Source organism: Pseudophryne corroboree, chromosome 11 (assembly GCF_028390025.1).
Source record: "Pseudophryne corroboree isolate aPseCor3 chromosome 11, aPseCor3.hap2, whole genome shotgun sequence".
NCBI classification, from domain to species: Eukaryota; Metazoa; Chordata; class Amphibia; order Anura; family Myobatrachidae; genus Pseudophryne; species Pseudophryne corroboree.
This window is the reverse complement of record NC_086454.1, coordinates 183,059,311-183,071,209: the sequence shown is the minus strand read 5'-3', so window position 1 is coordinate 183,071,209 and position 11,899 is coordinate 183,059,311.

Below are 11,899 nucleotides of genomic sequence, written 5' to 3'. Positions count from 1 at the left end.
GCCACTCCTAGATGGGCCAGGTGTTTGTGTCGGCCACTTGTGTCGCTTAGCTTAGTCACACAGCGACCTTGGTGCGCCTCTTTTTTTCTTTGCATCATGTGCTGTTTGGGGACAATTTTTTTGAAGTGCCATCCTGTCTTGACACTGCAGTGCCACTCCTAGATGGGCCAGGTGTTTGTGTCGGCCACTTGTGTCGCTTAGCTTAGCCATCCAGCGATCTCGGTGCAAATTGTAGGACTAAAAATAATATTGTGAGGTGTGAGGTGTTCAGAATAGACTGGAAATGAGTGGAAATTATGGTAATTGAGGTTAATAATACTATGGGATCAAAATGACCCCCAAATTCTATGATTTAAGCTGTTTTTTAGGGTTTTTTGAAAAAAACACCCGAATCCAAAACACACCCGAATCCGACAAAAAATTTTCGGAGAGGTTTTGCCAAAACACAGCCGCGGAACCGAATCCAAAACCAAAACACAAAACCCGAAAAATGTCCGGTGCACATCACTAATATATATATATATATATATATATATATATATACACACACAGTATATATATATATATATATATATACACTGCTCAAAAAAATAAAGGGAACACTAAAATAACACATCCTAGATCTGAATGAATGAAATATTCTTATTAAATACTTTGTTCTTTACATAGTTGAATGTGCTGACAACAAAATCACACAAAAATTATCAATGGAAATCAAATTTATTAACCCATGGAGGTCTGGATTTGAAGTCACCCTCAAAATTAAAGTGGAAAAACACTACAGGCTGATCCAACTTTGATGTAATGTCCTTAAAACAAGTCAAAATGAGGCTCAGTAGTGTGTGTGGCCTCCACGGGCCTGTTGAGAACTCGGCAGCAGTTTCTGCCAAAAGTGGTTTAATCGGTTTCACTTGAACCAACCTATTGTGGTGCCGGTGGCTACTGACGCCTGGGCGACATCGAAGTATCTCGATGTGGTCTGAATTTTGAAATTTTGTGTTGCCAGATTGGCTCAGATCAGGAAAACGGAGGATCTGTTTATCCTATATGATCCCAACAAGATTGGGGTTCCTGCTTCCAAGCAGACTATTGCACGCTGGATCTGTAATACGATTAAGCTTGCTCGTTTTATGGCTGGATTGCCATTACCGTAATCGGTGAAGGCCCATTCTACCAGGAAGGTGGGCTCATCCTGGGCGGCTGCACGAGGGGTCTCGGTTTTATAGCCTTGCAGAGCAGCTACTTAGTCGGGTTCAAACAATTTTGCAAATATTCTACAAGTATGATACCCTGGCTGATGAGGACCTCTTGATTGGGCAATCGGTGCTGCAGAGTCATCCGCACTCTCCCGCCCGTTCTAGAGCTTTGGTATAGACCCCATGGTCCTTTTGGAGTCCCCAGCATCTTCTAGGACGTATGAGAAAATAGGATTTTAATACCTACCGGTAAATCCTTTTCTCTTAGTCCGTAGAGGATGCTGGGCGCCCGTCCCAGTGCGTAATGTATCTGCAGTTATTGGTTATGGTTACACTCATGTTGTGTTTCTTTTCAGTCAGACGGTTGCTGACGTTATTCATGCCATGACATGCGGTATGCTATTATTGGTTGTGTTTACACACTGGTTGTGTTACATTTTCGGTCAGCATATTGCTGTATATTTTTCATGCTGTCGGCTAGTGTTCTATTGAATGCCACGTTCTGCGGCATATTTGAGGTGTGAGCTGGTATGACGCTCACTGTGTTTAAACAATAAATTCTTTCCTCAAAATGTCCATCTCCTTGGGCACATTTCTATAACTGGAGTCTGGAGGAGGAGCATAGAGGGAGGAGCCAGTTCATACCCATTCAAAGTCTTAAAGTGCCAATAATTCTAATCTTCCCTAGCACCCCATCAAGATGCGTAGCAATTGGGATATCATATTCTACCATGATGTGTGCACAGAATGTCTGGGAGTGCATGTCACATTAATATGCACCATAGTTATGTGTAACTGTTGAGGGAAGGTGGTCTATCCATACTCCCCAGCATCCAGGACCACCCCAAGCCTCTGCTGCCCTGGTTATGTCATCAATAATTTGAATACTGCATGTTTGATAGATCTACTTTTTCTAAATCATTTGACACTATAATTAGCCTGAGTTTGTCATTTGTGGGACAGACTTTCAATTAATTAATTAATTAATTAATTAATTACCTACCTAACAACACACAATGGGATGAGTCAATATTGCTGTTCTTCATTGTGTACTGTAGGTCAGACTTCCATATACATTTCCTAATGTTATAATGCAAGTATATAATAAAAGATAATGTAACATATGTAAACAAATTCATTTTAAGCATATTTTTAATAATTTGAATTAATACTATATTTTTAATAGTTTTTCACTGCGCAGACTTGAAAAAACAGTGTTATAACCTTTGTGGGACCAAATATTTATTTAATACACTTGATGAACACATTTTATGTTGTGTGTACTTGCAGTGATAAAAGGAAAATGTGCTGATCTTGTGGACCTCTATGCTTGGCCACACCCCCTGGGCCCACAAGTAACCTGGGGCTCACATGACGCCCAGGCCTTATCTGTACAGAGTCAGTATATTCGACTTGCATGATCTTCCTCTGGGTTCTCCCACAATCCAAAAACTTACTGATATGGTATGATAAAAGAAACAAATACCCCTACTGTGTGTGCTTGCGGTAGGGAAAGCACTGCATACTAGACGTGCACCATATAAACAAGTATATAAATGTATACCTGGGTGTGTAGCACGTTACCGGTGGCCGGAATCCCGGTGGCCGCAGAATGCCGGCGGATGGGGGGGGGGGGTTGGGAAGGGGCGAGTGCAGCAAGACCTTGCGGGCTCGCTGCGCTCGCCACGCTGTGGGCTCAGTGGCGAGCTGCGCTTGCCACAGGTTCTATTCCCACTCTATGGGTGTCGTGGGAATAGTCCCTGTTGGATGGCATACCGACCATCGGGATAGTGAGGGGGCGGGATGTAGGGGGTGGTGTTGTGACCGGCGGTCTCCTGACCGCCCGTGACATAACTGCAACCCGTATATCTGGTGTTTATTCTATTGAGGCTGCTATGCTGTCTCCCAAAAGCAATGATTAATTATTTTACATCTATATATATTAGTGATGAGCGGGTTCGGTTTCTCGGGAACCGAACCCCCCCGAACTTCACCCTTTTTACACGGGTCCGAGCCATACTCGGATTCTCCCGTATGGCTCGGTTAACCCGAGCACGCCCGAACGTCATCATCCCGCTGTCGGATTCTCGCGAGATTCGGATTCTATATAAGCAGCCGCGCGTCGCCGCCATTTTCACTCGTGCATTGGAAATGTTAGGGAGAGGACGTGGCTGGCGTCCTCTCCGTTATTGTTGAACTTGATTGTGCATTATTGCTTAATTGTGGGGAGGGCTGGGGAGCAGCTGTATAATATAGGAGGAGTACAGTGCAGAGTTTTGCTGATCAGTGACCACCAGTTATCCATTCTCTGCCTGAAAAAAACGCTCCATATCTGTGCTCAGTGTGCTGCTTTATTGTGGGGACTGGGGATCACCAGTATAATATTATATAGGAGGAGTACAGTGCAGAGTTTTGCTGACCAGTGACCACCAGTATATAATATATAGCATTACGGTACAGTAGGCCACTGCTGTACCTACCTCTGTGTTGTCATTAAGTATACTATCCATCTAGATTCTGTACCTGTGGTGCATTTCAGTTGTGCAGTTTGCTGACACAATGACCACCAGTATATATAGCAGTACAGTACGGAAGGCCACTGCTGTACCTACCTCTGTGTCGTCATTAAGTATACTATCCATCTACATTCTATACCTGTGGTGCATTTTAGTTTTGCAGTTTGCTGACACAGTGACCACCAGTATACTATATATAGCAGTACAGTACGGAAGGCCACTGCTGTACCTACCTCTGTGTCGTCATTAAGTATACTATCCATCTACATTCTCTACCTGTGGTGCATTTTAGTTTTGCAGTTTGCTGACACAGTGACCACCAGTATACTATATATAGCAGTACGGTACGGAAGGCCACTGCTGTACCTACCTCTGTGTCTTCATTAAGTATACTATCCATCTACATTCTATACCTGTGGTGCATTTTAGTTTTGCAGTTTGCTGACACAGTGACCACCAGTATACTATATATAGCAGTGCGGTACGGAAGGCCACTGCTGTACCTACCTCTGTGTCGTCATTAAGTATACTATCCATCTACATTCTGGGGTTAATTCCAAGTTGATCGCAGCAGGAAATTTTTTAGCAACTGGTCAAAACCATGTGCACTGCAGGGGAGGTAGATATAACATGTGCAGAGAGAGTTAGATTTGGGTGTGGTGTGTTCAATCTGCAATCTAAATTGCAGTGTAAAAATAAAGCAGCCAGTATTTACCCTGCACAGAAACAAAATAACCCACCCAAATCTAACTCTCTCTGCAAATGTTATATCTGCCTCCCCTGCAGTGCACATGGTTTTGCCCAACTGCTAAAAAATTTCCTGCTGCGATCAACTTGGAATTACCCCCTCTATACCTGTGGTGCGCCTCTTTTTTTCTTTGCATCATGTGCTGTTTGGGGACACTTTTTTTGAAGTGCCATTCTGTCTGACACTGCAGTGCCACTCCTAGATGGGCCAGGTGTTTGTGTCGGCCACTTGTGTCGCTTAGCTTAGTCACACAGCGACCTTGGTGCGCCTCTTTTTTTTCTTTGCATCATGTGCTGTTTGGGGACAATTTTTTTGAAGTGCCATCCTGTCTGACACTGCAGTGCCACTCCTAGATGGGCCAGGTGTTTGTGTCGGCCACTTGTGTCGCTTAGCTTAGTCACACAGCGACCTTGGTCGCCTCTTTTTTTCTTTGCATCATGTGCTGTTTGGGGACTATTTTTTTGAAGTGCCATCCTGCCTGACACTGCAGTGCCACTCCTAGATGGGCCAGGTGTTTGTGTCGGCCACTTGTGTCGCTTAGCTTAGCCATCAAGCGACCTCGGTGCAAATTTTAGGACTAAAAATAATATTGTGAGGTGTGAGGTGTTCAGAATAGACTGGAAATGAGTGGAAATTATGGTTATTGAGGTTAATAATACTATGGGAACAAAATGACCCCCAAATTCTATGATTTAAGCTGTTTTTTAGGGTTTTTTGAAAAAAACACCCGAATCCAAAACACACCCGAATCCGCCAAAAAATTTTCAGGGAGGTTTTGCCAAAACGCGTCCGAATCCAAAACACGGCCGCGGAACCGAATCCAAAACCAAAACACAAAACCCGAAAAATTTCCGGTGCACATCTATATTCATGGTACAGAGGTGAGCTTACATTTGGCAACATTCAGAGTTATTATAAAAATGTCCAGAATTATAAATAGCTCATGTAAGTGGTTCCCAAACTCAATACTCAATGCACCCCAACAGTCCAGGTTTTAAGGATATCCATGCTTGAGCACTTTTTTGAGCAGTTTCAACTTCAAGTCATTCTTATTCAGGACGTGTTTTAATTCCATCAGCATGTTTTTAGGACCTTCCAATATGATAAACTCCTTGTATATATGTAGAAAAGTTATATAGACATACAACATACTGTATGAGTTTTTCATTGGGATCTTGGAATACTAGCTTTCTCTCCTACCAGCTGTTAGATTCTGGGAAACTGTGACACCTGGACTAGGGTTTGTACCAGGTAAAGCACTCTGGAGCCTCGGAGTAGAGCAAGGTGGTTTAAAACAGTTTTTCTGCATACAGGTTATGGCAAAGATGAATAATAAGTCAACAAGATATTTAACACAGAGTTCTTGAACAATGGTAAAAAGATAGTCGGCTGGATACTTGTCCACGGATGAGATGAAGTGGTGGATGTCGAATTACTAGATGCCGTGACCTTGCTTGTTACTTGAACTCAGGTGTACTGTAGCGCTGAGGTGAAAAGTTGGATAGCTGAACTGCTGGGATTCAGCTGAATAGTTGAAAATTGGTGCACCGAAGAACAGGGTAGCTGGAAAGCTGGGATTCTGCTAGGTACTTGAATACGGGTGCACTGAAGAACAGGGTAGCTGGATAGCTAGAAAGTCGGGACTCGGCTAGGTACTTGAACACAGGTGCACTGAAAAACATGGTAGTTGGAAAGCCGGGACTCAGGTACTTGAACACAGGTGTACTGCAGAACAGGAACAGAAGGACTGAACAGCTGGAACACAGCTGAATACTTGAGCACTGGTGAACTGCAGATCAGGGTAGCAGAATAACTGGAACAGCCGGAGCACAGCTGAATAAGCACTGGTTTACTGCAGAACAGGGTAGCAGAATAACAGCCAGAGCACAGCTGAATACTTGAACACTAGTGAACCGCTAATCAGGGTAGCAGAATAGCTGGAACACAGCTAAAAGCAGAGTCAGTGAGAGCAGCTGGAATTACCCTTGGGTCCTTACAGGGAGTCCTGGATCAGACAGTCACCACTGGACTCCTGAGCAAGCAATGGACAACAAAACACTGATACTGGAAAGGCTTCAACTCACGAGCTTTAGAGGTGTACACACGGGGAGATTTCTCCCAGAGATGTGTGCTGAGTGATCTGGCACAGAGATCACTCAGCACACATCTCAGGACGCTCAGCCCACAGCACGATGTGTGCTGAGCGAGAAGGGGGAACCACTCACTTCACCCAGCAGTGAAGTGAGTGATCTGACTTGATCTGGCATGCATGCAGGCCAATCTAGAGTCAGCGATAGCGACGCGCGGTGCCGTGCATTACTATCGCTATGGGCTATACATACGACGCTATGTGTGCTTAATTTCTAAGCAATCTAGTCAAATTGCTTAGAATGTAAGCACACACCTCTTTGTGTGTACCCACCTTTATACTCTGGACTGTCAGTGGATTGGCTGGAGGAGTCAGCTGAGACTGAGTCTGGCCGAGATTGGATTGAACCCCGTCACCTGACCAGAGACAAGATGGCAATGTCCATGACTGGTCTTGGAGGGAAATTGGTTTAGGCCCAAACACCAAGAAGCAGAGCACTATGGAGACTCACTCAGAGGATAATACACAGAATACTGAGAGTGCTGTGCATAGACAGCATGAATAGACTTCAATGACAAGTTGCACAATGAGCAGGGAGAGAATAGCTGCTGATCAGTGAATCCTATAGATCACAGGTTCTCAAACTCGGTCCTCAGGACCCCACACAGTGCATGTTTTGCAGGTCTCCTCACAGAATCACAAGTGACATAATTAACTCCACCTGCGGACTTTTTAAAATGTGTCAGTGAGTAATTAATACACCTGTGCACTTGCTAGGTTACCTGCAAAACATGCACTGTGTGGGGTCCTGAGGACCGAGTTTGAGAACCACTGCTATAGATTACTCTCACAGAGGAGTTCTCACACAGGTGACTAATTATGAGTTTACACAGACTGAGCTTGTGTGCTGAATTGCAGGAGAGATCCTAGAGGTAAGACACAAGCCATACCTCCCAACATGACCCTCTCCAGGAGTGACACAATGCACTGCTTCTGGACCTTTCTCTTAATTTATGATTGCCATCACCTGTTTTGAACATGTTAATGGATAAGAAAGATGTTTCAGCACAAGGGATGGCAATCATAAATTAAAAGGGAAGTCCAGAAGCAGAGCATTCTGTCCCTCCTGGAGAGGGTCATGTTGGGAGGTATGCATAAACCATTAGAGTAGTGGTTCCCAACCATGGTCCTCAAGTACCCATAACAGTTCATGCTTTCCAGGTCTCCTCATAGGATTGCAAGTAAAATAATTTGCTCCACCTGTGGGTCTTTTAAAACGTGTCAGTGAGTAATGAATATACCTGTTCAACTGCTAGGTGACCTGGAAAACATGAACTGTTGGGGTTACTTCCTTGACGACCGAGGTTGGGAACCACTGCATTAGAGAATTAGTCAGGATTGTGACACCAACCCAAGTAGATGTGGCGTACGCGGGGCCACAAGCTGCGTTCATCACATACCATGAATTTGCAGGGAGAATTGCTCTTTAAATACAAAGTAATTTCTCACCAGCTCACATAGAAGTTTTAGTAGAAAGTTTTCTAAATCTGTTGCGCCTTCCATATTCAGGAAATACTTTCAAGTTTATACTACTATTATTATGTTGTATACAGCACTAGTACAAAGAGGTTGTGTGTTGCATGTTGCAATTACAGTATTATTGCCCTCTTATATTCTGTAATTTCCTAAGTAGATCCAGGGTATCTTTTAAGTATAAAGGCAAAGTTGAAACAAAATGTAAAAATTGGTATCAAGAAAGATCCTCGCTTGCACTGACTTCTTTTAATCCCAGGGACAATATTGTAGGTGGGTGCCTGACAACGGAATCACAGGAGGGCATTTACCTGTCCCCATCGCGGTCCATTCCGGTGAGTGGAGCCATTGTTAGAGACGCCGGCACCGTGTTCCCCCGTGATGCTATGGATGAGACCGAATCCACAAGAATTCGGATTCATCCGGTCAGCTGGCGGCATTAAAAAACTGGTGCCTATCGCAAGCCAGTCATGGCTCGCGAGGCGGTAGCCAATCAGGAGCGGCCACGGCAGGCCAATTGGAGCTCACCACATCATAGCCCCGCCCCCTCCAAGCGTCTTATATTAGACTCTGCAGAGTGGGAGAGCTCAGTTGGGCGCTGGAGAAGGAGCAGAGAACAGCTCCTGAAGAAGAAGTAAGAAGACTTGGCGGTGGAAGAAGAAGAGCTTGGCGGCGGTGGAAGAAGACCTGGCAGAGTTCAGAAGACAGTGGCCGTCGGCGGGAAGGAAAACAGAAACTGAGGACCGGAGAGAGCTGCAGTGTGTGGAAAGGGAAAGAGCAAGTGAAGCTCCCCACTGCAGCATCTCCCAGCACTCCTGGTAGGCGGCTTTGGGCCACTGTGACCTACATTTAATCCTCCTAGACCACCAAGGCAGCTGGGTGCTAAACCTGTGGGTGCAATCAGAATACAGCCTGTGGGGTGATAGGTGGGCAAAAGGCCCGTGGATGCAATCAGAAGTTAAGCCTGTGGGTACAGTAAAGGGCACTAGGCCCTATATAAAGTTAAGCTAAGTAAGGGCCTGAGCTTAAAAGCAAGGGTGATCTGAGCAATAGGCCCAGATCACTCCAACCACCCTGTTGCGGTGGGCAGAGTGCCTGTGCCCAGCACTTATAAGGTGATCTGGGTAATAGGCCTAGATCACCAGTGTACCCTTAATTAGGAAGGCCTGAGTACGAGGGGAGGAGCTGTGCGGCTCCTGCACTCAGTTTGAAGGTAATTGATATCCTAAGTGCAGAGGGCTAAGCCCTCTCCTCTGTGTCGGTGTGACAGAAGTTCTGGATTGGGTTGGGTGTCGAGGAGCTGACCAGTTCCACATGCCATTGTAATCCTTTTCTTACCCATGAATGGCTGTATATGGGAGAGGGCTTCCGGGTGGCACCTATTCTGATTCCACAGGTGGTCAAAGTTTGAAGGCGGTCAGGCACTGACGTACATAGGGGGGGGGGGGGGGGTGTATTTACAGTGTATTCACAGTACAACTGTTATAATTGTCATCGCTATTTGTTATTATTCTGTGTTGTGTTTAATTGCTGTGATAGATGTTATTAATGAAAATAGAGTGAAGAGGATGTCCTAGGTGTCGATTATTATACTGTCTATTCAGAGTAAGCAGGCTAAAACTTCAGGCATAGTTTAGTGGTTTGGCCCTTCTGAGTCCACTGTAGCCTGACAGTAGAATAGATAGGTTGTTGTGTTTCCTTTATAGGGGCAGAGAGAACATCCTAGTAAAGTGACAAGTGTGACGGTGTAAGTAGTATTCAGTGTCTGTTCGTCCCCTTATGGAGTGCCGGTCTAGTGGACCTCGCACGGCCTTGCGGGGTCCAACTTTCACCTCAGTGCGAGAGTGCTGATAGATGACGATTGGGTGGCTGGGGCCTTGGGGCCCATGATGATTCTCACCTAAACGGTGAAAATTGCAGCCACCCGTGATGTGGTGTTGTGTCCTCCAGTGGGTGTATAGGAGACACGTGTTGATGTTGATTTGTTTGTTTCTTTTCTAAGTGTGCCTGCTGCTGTTGCTGACAGTCTGGTCTCAGTACTTGGAGTGTTGGCCCACAGGCGGTAATTGGTAAGTACTGTCTAACGGTTACTGGATACCAAAGCGTTCACAATATTGCTACTTGGAGGTTATTTTTCATCTGGTTCTGAGACTTGTATAAAGGTCAGTTATTTTTTGGTAGTAACGCTTTCTTTGAATGCTGTCTCTATTATCTTATTACAGGCATCCCTGAAATGATGTGTGGTGTTAAGCATAAGTTTTTCTACTAGTTGCATATAGGCTTCCACTGGATTTTTTTGTTTTTCTTTAATCAATATGAGCCCATTGTCTCCTGTGTCTGATTGTGTCTGTGTCTGATTGTTTTAGCAATATATCATCCCATTCTTTATTTTTTTTCAAGGCTTTGCATTTTCCTAAAGTTAGATTTTAATCATGGTGGGATAGGTGCCTTTCTCTTATATGTAGGTTACCTACTGTGGGTTTCTCAGTGTAAGATTCATTAATATAACATACACTACAGTACATATGTTGTCATGGGGTAAGAAAGTTGATTTTCTCTTGGATGCAGGTCTAGACTTGTAGGAGACACGTGATATTATGTTGGGGTAACTGTCATAAGTTATCTCTTCTAGAAGGTTGATATCATCCAGATCTTCTGCAGCAAGTGGGGTTATAGTAGAGAGTGACTTGCCTAATAGTTGTTTGGCAAGTCAAAAGCATTGCATTACTACAGCACTCTCTATTAATATTTATGAGAAGTAATTTGTGGCCAAATAGTTTAAAGTTCTTTTCCAATTTAAAATGATCAAACATTGCCACAGGTGAAAATGAAAGTCCCTTACAGAGTAGAATTATTTGATTGGTAGGCATTTCTCTATCTGAGAGATTAATACCTGTCAGGTTATTCTCTATCTGAATCTATAGGCCCATCTGTGGAGTTTTGGAGAGACATTCAAATCCCATGCTCCCTGGAAGTTGTATATACAATATTACTCCCAACATGGTTGTTATTTTGAATGTGTTCCTTCACCGATTCTGGCATGAGGTACAGATGTAGCCATGTTCATCTTTGCTGCGATGCAGAATGCTGCAACACAGCTTGCTGTATGCCATATCGCAATAAGATGACCATGGCTGCATTTGTACCTCTAAAAATCTCTAAGGAGACTTGAGGCATTTGCCTCATTTTTTGAATACAAATTGTCTTCCACACCTGATAACTCAATCTGAGGAGCTAAAGTTATCTGAGAGGGCTTGTAGGTGTCCCTTTAAATTGTGGTGTCTATGATCTCATTTGAAAACCAGTGACATTGCTCTTCATGTGATATACAAAGTTAGCTTTCTTGCAGTCTGCTATTATTTCTTATAGTTGACTACCTCTTTTATCTTTCACAAACACTGTTTGGAGGTTATTTTCTTCTTCTTGTTTTGTAAGTTTCAGCTCTAAATCCTAATTTTTTTTAACATTGATCCACAACCAAATTTTCATGGTTGATCAATATTTGCGTTAGACCTAAAGAGCATTTATGTAGTGCATTTTCCCATTCTAGTTAAATGCTTCTGTAAATAGGCCACATGAATGGTAGACCTTAGGTCTTAGCCCTCTAGGTGCAATTTTATGCTTGATGTAACTTTGTAAAGTTGACATATCCCACCAAACCCTTGTTTGTTGTGTAGTGCTTTGCTAAGAAGTATCAGCTCATCCTCCCAGTAGACTGATTGTTCGGCATCCTTTCTAACATCCTCTGGGAAAATGTACTTTCAATTATTATTCCATTTATCATGTTTCTTATGTCATTTTGCTGAGATACTGAAAC